Source organism: Lygodium microphyllum, chromosome 29 (genome assembly GCF_053477565.2).
Source record: "Lygodium microphyllum isolate KBCC chromosome 29, Lygodium_microphyllum_v1.1.10, whole genome shotgun sequence".
Taxonomy (NCBI): domain Eukaryota; kingdom Viridiplantae; phylum Streptophyta; class Polypodiopsida; order Schizaeales; family Lygodiaceae; genus Lygodium; species Lygodium microphyllum.
In genome coordinates, this window is record NC_141163.1 from 65954035 (window position 1) to 65974999 (window position 20965).

A 20965-nucleotide genomic window follows, 5' to 3' on the forward strand; every position below is an offset into this window, starting at 1 on the left:
AATGAAGAGGAGAAATGGTGTCTGCCACATCAAGTAGAGGTATTGGTGCATGAGGTGCTCCTTCTATTGTACCAACATTTCAAAAACTAAGGATTTTTCCACCAACCTTCAGCGAAGGTAAGTTAGAGGGTACAAACTATACTTTGTGGAAGTTTAAAATCACAACTATCCTTATTTCTTATGAGCTTCTAGAGATGGTGCTAGGGACTAACCCAAGACCACAACCCACCCCCAACCCATCCAATTCAAGTCTTATGATTCCTCCAAATGAAAATGTTCTATGAGCTTGGAAGCAAACAAATGTTGATGCACTGGTGACTTAGTTATAAGTTATTCTAACAGTGTTTTGACCTTGATTTAGCATACAACCAAGGCATTAGAGGCTTGGAATGTAATGAGGAGTCTATAAGAAACAAGAATCAAACAAGGATTCAAAACTTGGAGAATCAACTAGTAGTAGAGAAGTTTACCAAAGGAGAGACAGTTGAAGCATTCATTAGTTGGATCAAGAATCTGTGTGACCAAATGATTGGTTCTAGGATACAAAAGACTAGCGAGGATCTAGCTCAAAGGTGTCTTTGGATTTTTCCACCAAAGTTTTATGGATTGGTAACTTCCCTAAACACTTAGGTGATATCCCTAGCTTTGATTTTTGAGGAATTTTGTGCACTACTAATTGAGGAGGAGTTGAGACTTAAAGCTCAAGAAGGTAGCAGCAGTGAAGATGCTGCATTCTCCACCAATGGTGACAAAAAGAAGAAGGGTGATAATGAAAATGTTTCAAGGAGATTTCTTCTACTGCAAGAAGAGAGGACATGCAATTGCAAATTGTCGTGTCAAGAAAGAAGATGAAAAGAATGGCACCATGAAGAGTAAATGTAAGGACATAGCCAATACGACTAAAGAAGAGTTGGAGTTATTCATGGTGACCATTGATGAAGTGTGTTCCTTGGCATAAGAAATATCTAACACTGACTCATGCGTATTGGATAGTGGCATCTCCTATACGACCAACAAGAAAGGTCTATACATTTCTATGAAGCCTCTGTATAAGAATCCATCACTATGATAGTTGGGAATAATGTAAAATGTCCTAGTGAGTAGCGTAGAAGTACTATTTTCTTTGTTATTGTTGCAAATGGCAAACTAAAAAGTCTTTCAAATATGTTGTATGTTCTAGAGATTAAGAGAAATCTACTATCAGTTACTTCTATAATTGATCTTGGCATTGAGGTAAGGTTCACTAAGACAGGTACAAAAATGATCAATAGTGCTAGCAATGTTATCGGCAAAGGAAAAAGGAGGAAAAACTTGTACAAGCTAAGTACTCTTATAGCCATCACTAGTGTGGGTATAAGTAAACTTTGGCATAAAAGATTTGGTCATATTGGTTTTGCAGTGTTAAAGGAGATGCATAAGCAAGGTATTGTTGCTCAGCTACTTGTAATAAATAAAATGAAGGAACCATGCGAAGCTTATATGATGGGCAAGAAACAAAGAAAGGCATTTCAATAACAAAGCAAGAATAGAGTAAAGGCTCCTCTAGAGTTCGTGCATGTTGTCGTGTGCGATAAAAGGCCTATAAAATCCTTGGTAGGATCTTCTTATTTTATGTTGATCATCAATGACTACAGTAGGAAGATGTGGGTGAACTTTCTTAATGATAAGACTCAAGCTTTTGGCAAGTTTAAAGAACGGCATAAACTTGTTGAGAATGAAATAGGGCAAAGTGTGAAGAAGCTTAGAACAGATGTTTGTGGGAGTTTGACTCAAAGGAGTTTGAAGACTTTTGCAAGAGCAGAGGGATTAAGCATCAATTGGCGATGCCTCATACATCTCAATAGAATGGTATTTTTGTGAATGCAAAAATCATACCATTGTGAAAATGGCAAGGTGCACGCTGAAGAGCAAGGGATTGTCTAAGTAATTTTGGGTAGAAGCTATTAACACTGCACTCTACTTTCTCAATTATTAGAGTTAGACAAAGGCTCTTAAGGGCAAAACTCCTCATGACGCCTATTCTGGTAAGAAACCATGTGTCTCACATTTTAGAACTTTTGGATGTGAATGTTATGCATATGTTCCAAAGGATAAGTGAAATAAGTTAAATGCAAAAAGCACAAAATGTATCTTCTTGGGTTATAGTGATGAGTAAAAGGCTTACAAATTGTATGACCAAGAGGCAAAGAAAATCATAGTGAGCCGTGATGTGGTGTTCAAGGATTGATGGAACCTAAAATGGGCCGGCACTGGCTATAGCACTAGCCGGACCTCATGCATACGACAGACAACCCCACCACACGGCCTCACGGGCCAGAAGCATCTAAAACTCACTTTGCACTAAATGCTTATAACGATTTTGTGTTTGTATCTAATATGTAGTCAATGTTCACCTTCTCTTCTCCTCAAAGGGAGACCCCATAACATATAGGTATAATGCCTCGTAATACACACATAGGGAAGCAACTCTCGGCTGACTGCCGCGGCTCCACTGCAACTCTCCTACACCTCGGGGATTGGCCCCAAGATGCGTCGCTCCAACATATAAAACATAACGCACAAACTCCACTCTTTCATAATTCAATGTTCCAGGAGATCTTGATTTTCCTCGCAAAACTTTCCCCAACAAAAGCGGCCATCTAAACCTACAGCTTAGGTTTCTTGTCCTCTCAGCATTGGTCAAAGTTTATCAAACAAGTGCAATGCATTCCAAGAGATACCACATGGCATGCTTGATGCAAGGTGTATGAAAATTGTGCACAACCATTTTATGATTAAAAAAATAGCCTTGTGAGGTGTGGAAAATAGCCCTTTCATAAATTTTAACTAAGCATTATGTGCTGCGCTACTTTAGGGACTAGCACTGGAACTTCCGTGCTACTAGGCACCTATAATTAATTATGAAACGATCCCTAAATGCTATGCACAAAGAGGGAAATCAAAATTTTTATCTTTTCAGCAATTAGATCGTCACACAAACTTCATCCCCCTCCCCCTATCGTTTAGGTGTTGCTGCAGTGCATAGGTGTAAATGGTTGTTTTGTATCATTTTTGTATGTAAAAAGTAATAAACACAAACTATAACACAAAAGACAAGGCCAAACTCATGCTTTAACCTTTTCAAACATTCACGCATATAAATCTTACTTTTTCATATTTTTTGAGCGTAAAAACCCAAATTTTTCCACTTTTTGCTATTTTTTCCTTTTTATTATTCATGGAAAATAGGTATTTTCTGATTTATTTGTATTGGCTTACTGTTTTGACTGAAACTTAATATTTTCTATGATTTTATCCCATTTTCATCCCTTTTCTTCAACTCAAAATCGAAAAAAACCACTAATTTCCATTGAAAATGACATTTTACGAGTTTTAAAGAATTAATAACGGCTCTAAATCATTACGGGTTCTGTATTTCTATAGTTACAGCCCTCAATAATGATGCAAACAAGGTCTAAACAAAAATTCATCGCATATGAACAACATTTGGACCATGAAACAACAAAAACAATCAAATTTCTTTGTAAAATTGAAGCATACCACGTGTCTTGCATGTTGCGGGTTTTTTAATGATTATTCTGAGCAGCCCATAGACCGGCCAGCAACCACTCTTCAGTGCTGAATCTCTTTCCTCAGCCTCCTCTTCATCTTGAAGCAATCCAATCACAGCTGGACAAGCATTCTTCAGCCCCTCTTCTTCTTGATTTTTTACACAGGAATTGCCTCTATGTAGAAGAGAGAGTGAGGAGAGAGAAAGACTAGATTTTGATCTCTTTGCTCAATGCATCATTTGGCAGGCGAAGGCCGGCGATAGGAAGTGTGGAAGGCCTTCAGTCTACTGATGTCTTCAGTTGGTATGGGTATACGGAGGCTCTCATATGGCTATGGAGTCCCCCCCTTTCCCATTTCATTGATCTGCGCCTTCTTCATCCTCCCTTCTTCTTCACGCAAAAAAAACGGCTCCTGTTCCCCTCATTTCATTGATTTTTTGGGGCCAAAGGGTCCCCTAAGGGTCACACCCTTTGGCTTCTCCCCACTTTGGTCCTTTGGCCTTCCGGGCACTCCCTTTTCCATGTCCGGTACCCAAACTGCGAGCCAAAAATTCTTGCACGTCCGTCTTGAGGTCCCCCACTGCCGGGCAGGTCCCAAGGTCTCGTCTGTCATGCTTAAAAATTATGAAAATTCGCTGACTACCGTCCAATGACTCTTTTAAGCATTTTTGGGCATTGCCGCTTAAAATTGTACTGATTGCCACCACCACCTTCGATGAAGTCTATTTTTCCCTGGATATTCGTAATTTTTGGCTATTTTTAAGCACTTCTCAGCATCAACAATCTTCTATCATTGGCGACGGGAGAGGGCGACTCAGTCTGTCGAATCCCATGAATAGATTTGCACATAAACAACAAAAAGGAGCATCAAGCTGATACAAAAAATACACAACACAACACATCACAGCTCATACCCTACCCCCTGACAAAACCAAGGTATGAAATCCACAAGGAGTAGACCTAGCATAATCTGATAAAAGGCCCGAAGCTAGTCACTAACCAACTGCTCCAACACAGCCAATCTAAAAAGAACTAGCAAAGAGGTCGCCCTAAATGGTGGTCTGAACTACCTACCTAACTAAGGACAACTCAACCAGGAGCACCTACTAGGCGAGGACTCCTATAGCCTGATCAAGAAATAGTTTCTTTTAGCACAATTTTTCTTCTTTTAGGCTTTTATTTTTTCCATACTCGGGCGTATAAAAAGGAGGGAGCTGAGCGTAGTGACCCAATGAGAATAGGGCATCCGCCTCAGGTACTGTCAGGTCCTGTCTTAGGCCCTCGCGAGGCAACATTGAATCCTTTTCTAACGCTCACTTTCATTTTCGCTCCAACCTTCTTTTATTTTCTTCTTTTGTGGCAAGATGTCACCCCAAGGAAGGCAAGGCATCGGCCCTGGATCTTGTCTCATCCCTAGGAATCTACTAAGCCTTCGCAAGGCGATAAACAACAGCTCAAGGATTTTTCTTTTTTTTCCTTTTCAATTTTTATAGGGGTTAAAACCCCTTTTTACACACCTCCGTATATTCATATATTGTCTTTCAGATCTTTAGGATTTTGTCTCTTTCCATCATTATCTTAGTAGGCTTCCCTAACTGCCTCACAACTAATAGGAACTCCTTGAATAGCCACCTAGCAGGTTAGCAAAATAGGGTCACTAGAACTCTGATCTTAAACAGGTCTTTCAATGCCTGACAATGCCTTTGCAGGAGGCAATGACTACTCAGACCTCCCCTCGATATACAGAACCTAAACCTGGGACTTCATGCCTCAAGTGTCGCTCCCCAACAAACAAAAGAAAGTAACCCTCACCCGCACATATATCATTAATTGCTTAAGGGAAAAAACTAGAAAAGGGAATGAAACCACCTAGAATGGCCATAAGAAGCTTCTTCGCAGCAAAGGCTCCCTTCAGCGACTTCATCAACCTATATGGTGCAATCACTAAAACAACAAAACATTAAACGTACGTGCACCAAATAGAGATAGGGCCCTCTTGGCCTAAAGAAATAACACATTTCACTGCAAACTAACTGGCCCTCTTGGCCTAAAGAGATAGATTATTAACCATTAAAAAAAAGGCCCTCTTGGCCTAAAGAAATCAGACATTAACTACTTAAAGCAACTGGCCCTCTTGGCCTAACGGAATCAAACAAAATAGCTCATAGAGATCCCTCCTTGGAAGAAGGCAGATATACGCAAATACGCTCCATTCCAAGGGGAAAAATAGGGCTCTCAACCCTAAACTAAATGCATCAAAGTATAGCCCATATCTCTTGCATATGTAACAAGAGGCGTACATATAACATGTCTTTTGATCAACCTATGGGTCCAGGATAACAATAGTAGATGGGTCTCGGCTACTCTTTGCATTACCCATATTGACCATCGACTGCCATATAACGCATGGTCTAATAACATTCCCCACAAGCGACCAGATCCTGTCTCAGTATCAATAGCAACATCCGGACTAGGACCAAAGTTGAAAAAGAGGTCCTCTTTATAAGCAAAATTAGCTAAGGAATCTGCAAATTGATTCCAATAACGTGGAATCAACTGAAGAGATATGCTCTCAAATTCATCAAGTAGGGTTATAGCAGTTCGATGATACATATGAAGGAGAGGATTCTGGACTGTATATGTCCCATTCAACCGCCTAATACCACGTTTCTTGGCAATATTCAATCCCATAATCATGGCTTTATACTCCGTCATGTTGTTAGTGAATCCTGCCTCGAGATAAGCAGTTAATTTCATTGTAACTCTACGTCGGGGATCTGATCAGATAACTACTCCAACACTTCCTTTCCTATTAGGGCCCCTGGATGCTCCATCAAAGTATAATGTATACATCCATAATGGGTTTACACAGCCAGCCATCAAGAACTCCCCTATTCGTAATTATGATAGTCAAAGCTCAACATATTTAGAGGATGAACTGACGGTGCCATCACACCTTCTTCAGTAAACGCAACAGGGATGCTTGTCAAGATTTGTAAGTAGTGATGGCAAAAAACTTTAATTTCTCACACAAAGGTACCGTCTTCTTGCTCAATCACTTTATATCCCTTGCTCCACCACATAAGCCTCCCCTGATGATATCTTTGCTTGAGATATGGGTGCTCAAAATAGCGAATTAATTGCCCCATCAACCAATTTGAGCTCTCCTGCAAGTCTCAAATCAGCCCCAGCATGGACTTGCAATGCATTTTTTCGTGTTAGCATACTTAGAAATAATAAGGTTTAATCTTATTAAGATTAACCTTATTCTTAAACTCCACCCCTTGTAGATCAGTTAATAGAACTGTGGACTTATTTTTACCTATCCAAACTATCTTGTAAGGGCCATCCCATCGAGGTTCCAACTTTTCAGGAAATAGCTCCCTACACACATCATAATATAGAACTAACTGCCCCTTTTTAAAAGTATATTTCTTGGCTTTCAGATCATGCAACCGTTTCATTCGACATTTAGCTACCTCTTGGTGCAACAAACTTTGCAATTTGACCTCGTCTAAGTGGGCTATAGTCGTAAAATGCTCAAATAGGGCACCTTCATCACCCAGAGAATGATTGATTGTGAATCTAATGGTCGGCAACTCAATTTCTAAGGGCAAGACACACTCCTCCCCATAAACTAATTTGAATGGGGTGTGGCCACCAGTGGCTCGTTTAAACATTGTATTATACGCCCAAACCGCCACATATAATTTTGTATCCCTGTCTCGCTTCTTTTTGGAGACTATCTTTGATAGGATACCCACAAGCTACTTATTGGTACTTTTGACTTGTCCAATTGCTTGCGGATTTTAGGGGGTCATCTTGTTATGCTTGATTTTCCAAGCTTCCCTCAGACTTTTAATCACTTTGTAATATTTCCACTCAAAATATTAAAGAACTTTGATCACCGCACGCCCGCGCAAAAGCTGTGCAAAGTCATCTCCTACGTTGATTAATGTCAGTGACAAAGTCCTTACCCGCACTGCAACAATACTCCCGAGCCGCGTTGTGAAATTAAGACCGGGGCTCGAAGACCGCAAAGCCGCATGAGAACACCCTTCTAGAAAAAAGGGAAAATTGGATAATGGGTAAGATTAAGGCAAATTTTTTTTAATTACCCCTCCCCTCAGTCGATGCATGGCAGGGGGAGAGGGAGTGGGAGAAGAAAGCGTAGTGGTGGAGTGCATCGGGAGAAGGGAGAAGGCATGAAAGCTCCATGTGTATGGAGTTTCCCCCCCCCCCTCTCAATGGCTATATAACCTCCCCCTTAGGCATTGGGGGGAGGCACGAACGAAGGGAGAGCATCGTGCTGTCTGGGAGAGAGGACAGTCGTGCGACGCCACGCAGGCTGCCATCGCCACCCCATGAGGACCGCCAGGCTGCCGCTTGCTACCGCTGCCTATCCCCCGCCATCATCATCATCAATCTCCTCTTGTCCAATCATTACCCTCCTCCTTCCACATCATTCTGCTATATAGCAGAAGCTTCTTGGAAGCTTCCTTATAAGCTTCTAAGGATAAGGCTCCCATAAGCCCTGTGCACACGGTTTTTTTAACCCGGGTTCTTAAAACCCACACCTTGTAAAGGGGTATTCCTGCACAAGGGAGAAGTAGACAGATTTTACGGCTATTTTGCCAAGCTTTGAATGAATTCAGAGATTGCATAGAGGCAAGGACAAACTGCGGAGTCCAAATCCACTACATCAACGATGGCTCCAAAACAAAAGATGCAAGGCGCACGCGCGGAAGTCTCCAACTCAAGTCTACGCGTGGATATTCCTACGAGCCCTCAAAACCAGGTTCTTAAAAGTTCAATTGCGCACATTGGGCACGCTTAAAATTTATGGGAAAGTTATGAATGTAAATTACTTATTCATCTTACAAGCTTAGTTGTGTGTTGCCCTTTGTGTGTATTTCCTAAGTTATGAATGCAAATAACTTACGATCTTAGTTGCATGTTGCCTTTTGCTTGCATTTCCAAAGTTATGAATGTAAATTACTTATTCGTCTTACGAGCGTAGTCACATATTGCCCTTTTCGTGTATTTTTAAAGTGACAAATCTAAATGTATATTGCATTTAGGCAATAACTTCCTTGATGTGATTCGTATGAGGAAAAAATTGTTAACATCTATTAGATGTTGTCCAAAGAATTGCATAGCATGGAAATGAAACTATGAACTTGCATGTTGCATGCGAAGATGCTTGTAGAATGGATTAAGTCAACATTAGTCTTATAATATTCATCATGCATGAACTTCATTTATCGAAGTTGCATCTAGAAAAGGGTTGCATGTCATATCAAAGCCTGAAATTCGATTGCATTAAACGAAATGTTGTAGGCAAAAACTCTTGATGTAAATCTATGTATTTTTTGTGCAAGTTATTTCCCAAATTGTAAATCATCATGATTTTTGCAAGGAAAAGAAATAGTTATTACAAACCTTATAGTACATAGAGGTAATGAATCGCATATTTACACATACTGTGATGTCTTGAAACTATTTACACCTTTAGAACAAGTTTAACATCTCTAAGAAGAGATCGTTTCTTGTCACGAGACAAGTAGACCAATTTGACTAGATCACTTGTAAGGGTATAACCCTCAAGGGATTCGTATAAGCATAACTAGTTAGTACAACGAACAGCTAAAAGTACTAGCTAGGGTTTAGCACCTTAGAAATTCTACCTAGTATTGCACTTGCTTGCCAAGTCAAGACCCTCAAACCTAAAGGATCCTACCCACATTCACAGAATGGTTGGGTTAAGTGAATGTCGTTGCAATAACAATCTAGGGTTTTTACCCTAAGGATCAAACAACCTAATACTAAAAGTCCAATTGAGCCTAGAAACCCTAGGCCCAAACATTATTGGCCTAGCAAGGTTAGCATTGGGTTGGGTAAGAAGACACCCCAAACCCTACATCTTGACTAAACAAATTCTTTGACCAAGAAACGCCATTTGATGGGTGAAATGATCTCATGAGTTAGGTGCGACACTTGTGCAACAAGTTACAACGTCGCATGGCTTGTGTTTTAATCACAAGATAGATTTGTCACTCCTTGGAATAAGGTTGGCAGGTTCTAGTGCAAGTCCAACTTGCAAGAGGATGAGTAGACATCCTGCTACATCACCCTTCTTGGATTGATTTGCCAAGATAAGGTAACTATGAATTGCCTAGCAAGCAATTGACAAATCAAGTTAGAGCGACATGGTCGCCAGGATTTATTGTCTTAACTTAAGAAACCTAAGGTGTTGGTTAATTTGGGTTGACAAGGTATGACCCTAACCCAAGGACAAAAGGGTAAACAAACAAAGCCTTGAGGATCTTGCCAAGTCGCAATTGATCCCGGATTGAATGCTGGATGCATTCGGAGGAAAGGATTCACACCTTAGCAGTTGGCCAAACAAATGACCACTGGATTAATTGTATTTGTACAGTTTAGGAGCACTGTTTGTATTGTTTGCTCAAGGAACTAAAGATGGAAAGATAATTAATGCTTCAGGTTGAAGGCTTGAAGGGAGAGGCAGTATCAGTTTCCCTTGACTGTCTGTCTGACCCTAACCAAGGGGGTTGTTAGCCATGCCAGGAATGTGGACCGAGAACCTGCCGCGAGAGGTCTCTCCGTTGGGCACTACTTGGAGCAGGAGGATGCTTGGGTGCCAAGGGGAGCTCTGGCCATAAATCCCTTGCCTTCCAGGCCCTGCACAAGAGGCCGACGTGACTCGAGATTGGATATCGAGGCCCGCATACTAGTCTACGTGGGGCAGAATCTTGGATTAGTAATCCCTGTGGATTGTTGGATTGCCTTCGGATGGATTATGGATTGCCTTCGGGCGGATTATGGATTAGCCTTTGGGCTGGATTATTATATGATGTATTCCAAAGATAAATAAGATAACTTGTGGAAAAGAAACTTGTTTGACACTGTTTTTCTATGTCAAGTGCTAAGATTACATGAAGGAACAAGTGACTAATTGGCTAATTAAGGAAGCTGTTTTATGCATGTCCAACTAAATGTGGTAGGTAATTAGAAAACTAAAGTAAACCTGAGGAAAGTGCGGTGGATGTGGCCATGGGTCCGTCCTACGGATGGGTGGTCCCGGTTGGCCGGGAACTTTTCTCGAAGGAAATGAATAGCAAGGAATGTTGACCTAGAATCTATGATACTAGAGTCCCGATTTATGATGTTTTAGGGCAACGGAATGGGACTATGCCTTATGGGCAGAGAGGTCAAGTTTTGCATCCCTCTCGTTTCCCATTCTCCTTGAACCAAGTGCAGCATGAATCTGCTTTGACCCTGACGTTTCTGCATAAAGTAGTTCCCTTGGGGTTCGATGCTAGCTGTTGTTCTAGGAATTTGACCACTAGGAGAACCCTGATTTAGGTTGGTCCTAAGTGGGAACGGTCGGAACGCTTCTACTTCGTAGCAGACTCGGGAGGACCTAGATCACAAACCCCATAACATTCCATGGGAATGCTGGGCAGCGCTTTTTAGACTCTCTTCCCGATGGGCTGCTAAGACGTGTCCTGCAAGCGAACAGGTGGACATGTTACCGTTGGTATCAGAGCAAACCAACGAGGAAATAATTTACAAGAAAACCTAATAAGGAAAAGTAGAGCAAATGTTGTTGTTAAGATCATCTCCTTACATACTTATCAATGCTGACTTACAGAATCATGAAGCATGGAACAGATTCTTGGTGTTCCAGGTCATGTTTATGACCACGATACGTGCCTCAGATTATCGACAAAGGATCTATATGATGAATACCCTAGACCGCATCCACAATCCTTCACCCTTGTATGTGGAACGGAGATGGACGAGTGATTCAGGAATCTATTACATAGCTGCCCACCGATTTGCATACCTTCGAACCAACCTAAAGAGAGTGGTTGGAGGACCTGAAGATCGTGAAGCTATTCATCTTTGTTGAGGCTCACGCAAATGCAACCCTACATGTTGGAGGTCAAAAGGTTAAGTAGAACACGTATGTGTACGAGGAAGTGACCCGAATAATCCCCACCGACAAAATTAAGGTGTTGGGACGTTATAAGAAAAAGGGGTACCAAAGGAAAGGATATCCTAATCTTCCAATGACCTATCGATTCCTGAAGATCCATGACCCAAATCCATACTATTACCCAGTTCCCATAGCTCAATGTAACACAATCTTATTCTCCTCAAATTGATGTAGTAGCTTGTTCCATTAGAGTGATTGTTCTCAAAAGGGCTATGCCCATATGAATGAAATAAGACTCTTTTTATCAATGATTGTCTTGACTGTGAGTATTGATAAAAAATTTAAGTGATTAGGTCTCTTGGCTGAAAGCTGAACTGGGCATGTTAAAGTATTGTGAGAAATGCTTAGCAAGTTTTAACGTAAAGAAACTTATTGCCCAAGCGCAACCTCAAGTGGAATTCTTACTGGGAGGAAAGTTGACTTCGGTCAGATTCAGGGTTATGAACCTAGGTATCCATGAGTGTTTGCTCGGAATGGATTGGCTTAAACCTAACGATGCCCACATTCATTGTGGAAAGGGGCAAGTTTCCTTTTGAAACTCTGAAGGGGAATTGGTCACAACACAAGGAGAGGCTAGCAAGCTTTATGCTAAGAAGAAGAAGTGTGCATTCTTCAAGCGACAGATTGAATATCTAGGATTCATTGTTTCAGCTGAAGGAATTTTAGTAGACCCGGCCAAGGTCACAGATGTTCTGGAATGGCCAACACCAACAACTATCAAAGAAATACGATGTTTTCTTGGATTGACAGGATGGTACATGGTTATGCTTTGATTGTAGCACCGCTGACCGATCTACTGAAGAAGCAAACATCGACTATATGGTCAACTGCTGAACAATCTAGCTTTGATAAACTAAAGCAAAGCTTGGTATCAGCACCTATCTTGAAACTTCTGGACCTTAGTAAGGAGTTCGAAGTAATAACTGATGCTAGCACACTTGCCTTAGGATGTGTGCTTATGCAAGAAGGTCATCCTGTAGCATACTCTTCAAGGAAACTGAAGAGCCATGAGAAGAATTATGCTACCCACGATCTAGAGTTGTTAGCTGTCATCCATGCTCTCAAGCTTTGGAGACACTACCTGCTGGGTAACAAGTTTACCCTAGTGGCGGATCATAAAAGTCTCAAATGGATCTTTACCTAGAATGAGCTCAACATGAGGCAACGTCGATGGATTGAAGTGCTGGAGGAGTATGATTTTGAAATCAAATACTAGCCTGGAAAGGAGAATGTAGTTGCCGATGCACTTAGTCACAAGGCATTTCTAAATTCTCTAATCTTGCAAGATCCATCAATAGCTAGATCTCTAGACACAAAGGTATCCATGCTAGCCTGGAAAGGAGAATGTAGTTGCCGATGCACTTAGTCACAAGGCATTTCTAAATTCTCTAATCTTGCAAGATCCATCAATAGCTAGATCTCTAGACACAAAGGTATCCATGCTAAACAACCCAATACTTGAGCTAGCTAGAGAAGAGGCATGCCATAATCCAACCTATCAGAAGTTGCTAAGGGAGATCTCTATCAAGGATCAAGACCCGAAGCTATAGGCTAAATATCAAGAATTCTCTATCAATAGTGGACTTGTCTACTATAGAACGAGATTATATATACCGACAATCCAGTCACTCAAGCAAAAGATACTTTGGGAAGCTCATGATTCCCCTTTTTCAGGACATCTTGGCTATGCCAAGACCCTCAATGCAGTCAAAAAGAGCTACTATTGGGAGAGGCTTAAAGGTGGCGTTCTCAAATATGTCATTGAATATTTGTCTTGTCAATGTATTAAGGCCGAACATGTCAAAATTCCAAGAAAGTTGCAACCACTTGACATTCCCCAAATGAAATGGGATTTCATCAGTATGGACTTTGTTGTTAGCCTGCCCCAAGTTCAGGGAGGATACAACTCCATTGTGGTTGTGGTGGATATGCTCACCAAGGTTGCACACCTTATCCCTGTTAAGACAAACTATAAAGCCTCAGACATTGCAAGGTTGTTCATCAAGGAGATATTCAAACTACATGGGTTACCCAGAAGAATCATTAGTGATCATGATTCTCTCTTCACATCACACTTTTGGAGAGCTATCCTCAAACCATTGGGACTCAACTCTATTTTAGTACAACTTACCATCCTCAAACCGATGCTCAAATGGAGCGAGTCAACCAAGTCATCGAGGATATGCTAAGGGCACACTGCTGCCGTGAACCAAAAAAGTGGATTCAATACTTGCCACTGGTTGAGTTTGCCTACAATGCTTCCTACCAACAAAGCATTCAGATGACCCCTTTTCAAGCATTGTATGGGCATGATTGTCAAAGTCCTTTAAACTTCTCAGACCCAACCCTAAGAGTTGAAGCTTCAAAGAAAATGCTAAAAGATATGGATGACCAAATGAAGTCAATAAGATAGGACATCCAAGCCTCCAAGGATAGACAAAAGGCATACGCTGATTTAAAACGTCAAGATAGATCCTTCGCTGAAGGAGATATGGACTTCATTTGTGTACGCCCAAAGAAGAGTTCCCTATCCTTAGGTGAATGCAAGAAGCTAAGTCCAAGGTATTATGGACCCTACAAGATTCTCAAGTGCCTAGGGCCTAATGCCTATAGACTACAACTCCTTGAGAAACTAAAGGTTCATAATATATTTCATATCAGCCTACTGAAGAAATATGTACCTAACCCTAGTCACGTACTTGATGATCAACAAGTTGTAATGCCTAGCCAAGGAGACCTTGAGCTACGGCTTGACAGGATCTTACATGTTAGGGAGAGACAATTGAGATCCAGAACCTTGAGAGAATGTCTCATCCAGTGGAAAGATTATCTCGAGGAGGATGCCACTTGGATGGATGAAAGTACTCTCATCCAACAATACCCCCAGTTCTTCTCAAGATGAGGACATCTCGATTCCTCTAAAGGGGGAGAGAATGTAATATTTCCACTCGAAATATTAAAGAAATTTGATCACCTCACGCCCACGCAAAAGCTGTGTAAAGTCATCTCCCGCGTTGATTAATGTCAATGACAAAGTCCTTACCCGCACGCGCAACAATACTCCCCACCCGCGTTGTGAAATTAAGGTCGAGGCTTGAAGACCACAAAGCCACGTGAGAACACCCATCTAGAAAAAAGTGGAAATTGGATAATGGGTAAGATTAAGGCAAATTTTTTTTAATTACCCCTCCCCTCAACGGATGCATGGCAGGGGGAGAGGGAGTGGGAGAAGAAGGCATAGTGGTGGAGTGCATGGGGAGAAGGGAGAAGGCATGAAAGCTCCATGTGTGTGGAGTTCCCCCCCCCCCCTAATGGCTATATAACCTCCCCCTTAGGCATTGGGGGGAGGCACAAATGAAGGGAGAGCGTCGTGCTGTCTGGGAGAGAGGACACTCGTGAGACGCCATGCAAGCCGCCATTGCCACCCCATGAGGACCGCCAGGCTGCCGCTTGCTGCCGCCGCCCATCCCCCGCCATCATTGTCATCAATCTCCTCTTCTCCAATCATTCCTTCCACGTCATTCTACAATATAGCAGAAGCTTCTTGGAAGCTTCCTTAGAAGCTTCTAAGGATAAGGCTCCCATAAGCCCTGTGCACGCGGTTTTTTTTCCTCGGGTTCTTAAAACCCACACCCTGTAAAGGGGTATTCCAGTGCGAGGGAGTAGTCAGAGGTTGTTTTGCCAAGCTTGGAAGGAATTCAGAGATCACATAGAGGCAAGGACAAACCGCGGAGTCCAAATCCACTACATCAACGATGGCTCCAAAACAAAAGATGCAAGGTGCACGCGCGGAAATCTCCAACCCAAGTCTATGCGTGAATATTCCTACGAGCCCTCAAGTCCAAGTTCTTAAAAGTTTAATTCCGCATTGGGCACGCTTAAAATTCATGGTAAAGTTATGAATGTAAATTACTTATTCATCTTACAAGCTTAGTTGTGTGTTTCCATTTGCGTGCATTTCCAAAGTTATGAATGCAAATTACTTATGAGCTTAGTTGCATGTTGCCCTTTTGCTTGCATTTCCAAAGTTATGAATGTAAATTACTTATTCGTCTTACGAGCTTAGTCGCATATTGCCCTTTTCATACATTTCTAAAGTGACAAAACTAAACGTATATTGCATTTAGGCAATAACTTCCTTGTTGTGATTCGTATGAGGAAAAAATCGGTAACATCCATTAGATGTTGTCCAAAGAATTGCATGGCATAGAATAGAAAAGGGTTGCATGTCATATCAAAGCCTGAAATTCGATTGCATTAAACAAAAGGTTGTAGGTGAAAACTCTTGATGTAAATCTATGTAGGTTTTGTGCAAGTTATTTCCCGAATTGTCAATCATCATGATTTTTGTAAGGAAAAGAAATAGTTATTACAAACCTTATAGTACATAGAGATAATGAATCGCATATTTACACATAATGTGATGTCTTGCAACTATTTACACCTTTAGAACAAGTTTAGCATCTCTAAGAAGAGATCATTTCTTGTCGGGAGACAAGTAGACCGATTTGGCTAGATCACTTGTAAGGGTATAACCCTCAAGGGATTCGTATAAGCATAATTAGGTAGTATAATGAACACCTCAAAGTGCTAGCTAGGGTTTAGCACGTTAGAAATTCTACATAGTATCACACTTGGTCGCCAAGTCGAGACCCGCAAACCTAAAGGATCCTACCCACATTCACGAAATGGTTGGGTTAAGTGAACGCCCATGCAATAATGATCTAGGGTTTTTACCCTAAGGAACAAACGACCTAATACTAAAAGTCCAATTGAGCCTAGAAACCCTAGGCCCAAACATTATTGGCCTAGCAAGGTTAGCGTTCGGTTGGGTAAGAAGACACCCCAAACCCTACATCTTGACTAAACAAATTCTTTGACCAAGAAATGTCATTTGATGGGTGAAATGATCTCATGAGTTAGGTGCGACACTTGTGCAACAAGTTGCAACATCGCATGGCTTGTGTTTTAATCAGAAGATAGATTTGTCACTCCTTGGAATAAGGTTGGCAGGTTCTAGCGCAAGTCCAACTTGCAACCAGATCGACAGATGGAGGATGCTCAAAAGAGAGAAAAGAGGCAAGAGCCTAGAGAGAGAAAGCAGCCAGGATTCAGATTGATGTCCGTTATTGAGACATCTACAGACATGAAGAAAATCTTTAATGATAAGATACTTGGCAGTGAGGTGACTTTCACTATTTCTGAGATTTTAGGCATCTCAAAAAGAGAGTTTCAGGATCAGTTTTAGGAGGTCTTGAAGAGGAAAAGACATGCATTGTCTACCACTGATACACAGGGAGTTTTGATTGGGGAATTGGATGAGGATGAGGATGAGGTTATGGTTGATAATGCTTCTGTTTTTCCGCAGGTAGAGAAGAGGGTTCAGCCTATGCATTATGCTGAAATTGATGAGCCTGTCATGATACCGCGTAGTCACTTTTCGCGGAGCCATTGGGCTAGGGCAACTACAGAGACGATGGTAAAGATTGGAGAGAAACAGGTGCTTTATGTTGCATTGGTGGATCATGGTTCAGAGATTAATCTCATAGTTCGTGGAGTTTATGAGAGTAACAGATGGCCTATGGATGTAGAGCATGGGTGGCGTATGAGAGCCGCCAATAACACTACAGGTGATTTATATGCTGCTTGTCCTAGTGTCAGGGTTTCTATTGGTGATGTAGAGGAGGATTTTCATTTCTTTGTGCAGGATTCATGCTCGTATCCCATAATTCTTGGTCAGCCATTCATTACAGAGATGCGCATGGAAACAAAGGTCATGGATGATGGATCTGCTTATGCACGGATTCGCAGTAAAGATGGTATGAGAGCAGTTCAATTTATGACTGTATGTGTGAACCATGTTAGAAACAGAGATACTCTCAGAGATGCACCTTTGCCCACTGTGAGGGATTCGGGTTTTCATTAGGTACCGCCATTTCGCGAGACTACGGTGGTACAGAGGAGAGGAGATTGGAGTTCTCGCCTCCTGGCAGCAGTGTTTTCTCCTCCGGTTTTGTTGGGATTTCAACAAGTTGTAAACCACCTTTTGATCGTGGCCACCCACCTTACGTGGCCTCAACTCCAGATCTCCTGTTACCCAATCTTGCCTAGCTCCGATGCCCATAAGCCAAGGTCTCCCTAGGATGAGGGGATATCCTTCCCCCTTTACTGGCATCACATAAACACCCACTGCTGCAGTGATTCCAAAAACAGAAACTCTCAAAGCTTTCACTACACCCACACATGTGACCGCATCATTGTTGGCCATCTTTGCCCTGAAGGTTGAGGATTCCATTACTTCTAAACCTAATTGATGCATAAGTTTTTCTGTCATGACACAAACCTCTGCTCCACTATCGATGTATGTTTTTTGAATCCGTTGACCTTTAATTTGAGCCTCCACTATAGGCACTATATCTTTGAGTCCATATGCCTTGATTGCACTAACCATTTTACCTTGCCTTGCCCTTGTGCTTACCATTTTTGACCATTGTCGTCGTAGCTTTGGAGAGGCATGAAGTAGTTGTGGCCAAGTAATTTTTGGCCCTTGAGAGCTCACGTCTGCTACCAGATCATAAGGTTGTGTCCGAGAACCCAAAGGGAAGTCAGAGATATCAATTTTAGACCTAGTTCGAGTCTTTCTCTTCTTCCCTTCATCTCTAGGTGCCCGTGATGTACTTGCCTCATTGGTTGCTTCCTTGCTTGCCTCAGTCTGGACACGTACCCGCTTGATAGGCATGGTCTCTACTACATCTACCTTCATCTTACCTCTTGCTATTTCTTCTTGGAGCCTTCTATCCTTGACCACCTCCTCTATTTTTATGACATTAACATTTGGTTGAACAACAGGGGTTTCAGCTTGAACATAAGGTGGTTGTAAAATTGCAGGTCGTGACTGCTCTTGCTCTTGAGTCCTAGCATGAGGAGGGCTTACTTGTTGTCGAGGACCTCTGGCAGGGTGATCATATCTTCTAGGATGAGGACAATTGTACATACCATGTCCATTTTCTCCACAGTTGTAACACAACATCTCCCTTGCTTGTCGCCGCATTTGTGGTCGATTCCCACCGTTCCCCTCGATAGGTCTTCTTGCACCTTGCACAAGATTCACTCTCAAACCCTCTAGTTGATTAGTAAGATTGTTTATTTGTTGGATCATGTCTTCTTGACCTCTAACAAGGCCTGGTGCATTAGATACATTTGGGGAAACTTGAGAGGCCTCCATAGTTGTGATGTTGTTTCCCAAACCTGTTTGGCTAGCTTGGGCTTGGTACAGAATCTTTCGATTCTTTTCCCTAATGATTCTCAAAGCATCTTCAAAAGTGTTTGGAAATTTCACCTTTACCTTCTCCCTGAGCAAGGGATACAAACCTGAAATAAATCGATCCTTTTGAAGGCAGTTTGGAGCTCTCTCTCCAGGGTTCAGTGAGTTTGACCATTGCCCCCAAAGCTTCAAAAACCCTTCCTCATAAGTTGCATAACCATAAGGATCACTTTGATGGAGGGCCAAAAGCCGTTGCCATAACTCTTCAGCTGAGTTAGTTTGTTGAAATCTCTGCAAGAAAGCTGCCTTCAATCCTTCCCATTCAGCTCTTTGGGCCGGATTTAGAGTTTGGAACCACATTCTAGCTTCTTCCTTGAGCACCAAAGGAAAAGCCCTCAACTTTAATGCTTCATCATCCCTCCCAGAGACAAGGAAGGCCATCTCAAGGTTGTCCAAAAAATCCACTGCATTTTCTCCATTGCGCCCAAAGAAGCTTGGAAATGCCATGTTGCCTTAGTAGAGTACAAAGATGAACACGTCTAGACTTAAGTTGTATTTTATGAGGGGAAGGATGAATGGGTTTACAGATGCATTGATTTCAGCAAGACGTCTAGGCCCCAGTATGCTTCTAATAATGCCTTGGAATCTAAGCTTTGTGCTGGCTATAATATGCATAGTTTGCATAGCAAGTGGACGGATAGGTCCATACAACTCGTTGTGATTCATGAGAAACTATTATAATAGGATAAAGACATGTACATTAAAGGATGCATTGTAGTCTAGCATTGGGAAGATTATAGGTTCTGGTGATACAAGAATTTCCCTTAATCTTTCAGCCCCAAAGTACATGACAAGACGCTGTTGGAAGAAAATCTTCCTACTGATGCATACATTAACTTGGATGTTTTGTACAGAGTGGAAGGTGTAGAAATTCGGGCCATTGTTATTATTCATGAGTGAAGACTACTTAAGGGAGTAGAGGGAATGCACTTTCTTGAATTATGAAGGATTTTTCCCAGAGTGTTTCTTTTGGGAACCCACCAACTTTGCTATACGGAGAAGTTGCTCACCAGTGATTGTTCTTGCCTTGGTGTGTCCATCCTCAGCAACATATATTTCATAAGGTGTGATGGCCACCTTTTCGACCACACCCAACCTTCGAGCTAACAACAGTTGAAGGTAGTCTCCATACTTTGCACTTCTACAAAACTCCACACCGTTCATGCATAGTTGTCCTCCTTTGATGTGGATTAGGCCAGAGAGAGAGAGGGATTTGATGATTTGGAGACGAGGACCTCTCGGAAGGGCTTTCACTTTGTTTGCAAAACACTCACCACAATTATGAGAACCTAGCAATTGATGGCAACATATTTTTTTCCCTTGTGAGATAATGGAATTTCTAAAGTGAACATCTTTTACCCGCATGCGTGCCGTCATCCGATAGGCATACTTTCTTTCTTGAGCTTCTTTAGGAGACAATTTTGGGAGTTGTGGACTTGGACCAGCTTCAAAAATAGTTGGTGAAGGCGTTGAGGAAGACCCACTTGGGGACCTTGAAGTAGAGGATGCACCACCATGTGTTGTATCATTCCACATAAGGAGGTAGAGAATTGTGGTTGAGAGGGGCACCAATTTATGACGAAGGAAATTCGGTATGGCAGCCTCTATACTATGCCAAACTCCCTTCTGCCACAAAGTGAATGAGATAAGGGCACCACCTAGTCATGGAAGAGCGGACTAGGACGCTATGCAAGAGGGAGAGGAGATTGTAAGGGAGAAGAGATGAAAACTAAGAGAGGGAGAGAGAGAGTGTGTGTGAGTGAGAGTGAGAGAACTATGAAAAAATAGATGAATCAATAAACTTAAGAGATGGAGAACCCTCGAGACATAACCAATATACACAATATGGACACCAATATCATGGGCTTATTACATTGTAGAGCATACATAAGCTATAGTAAGAGAAGGAATTCCATAAGGTCATGAGGGAGAATGGGGAAGGCTCAATAGGGCTGAAGGAGGCCTCTTTGCTCTCTCTCTTCTTGCAAATTACAAAGGAGAAGGCCTCTTTATATAGGCCTTGAGGGTGTTTAGGGAGGAGGTTAAGATGTAATAGGAATTAACACC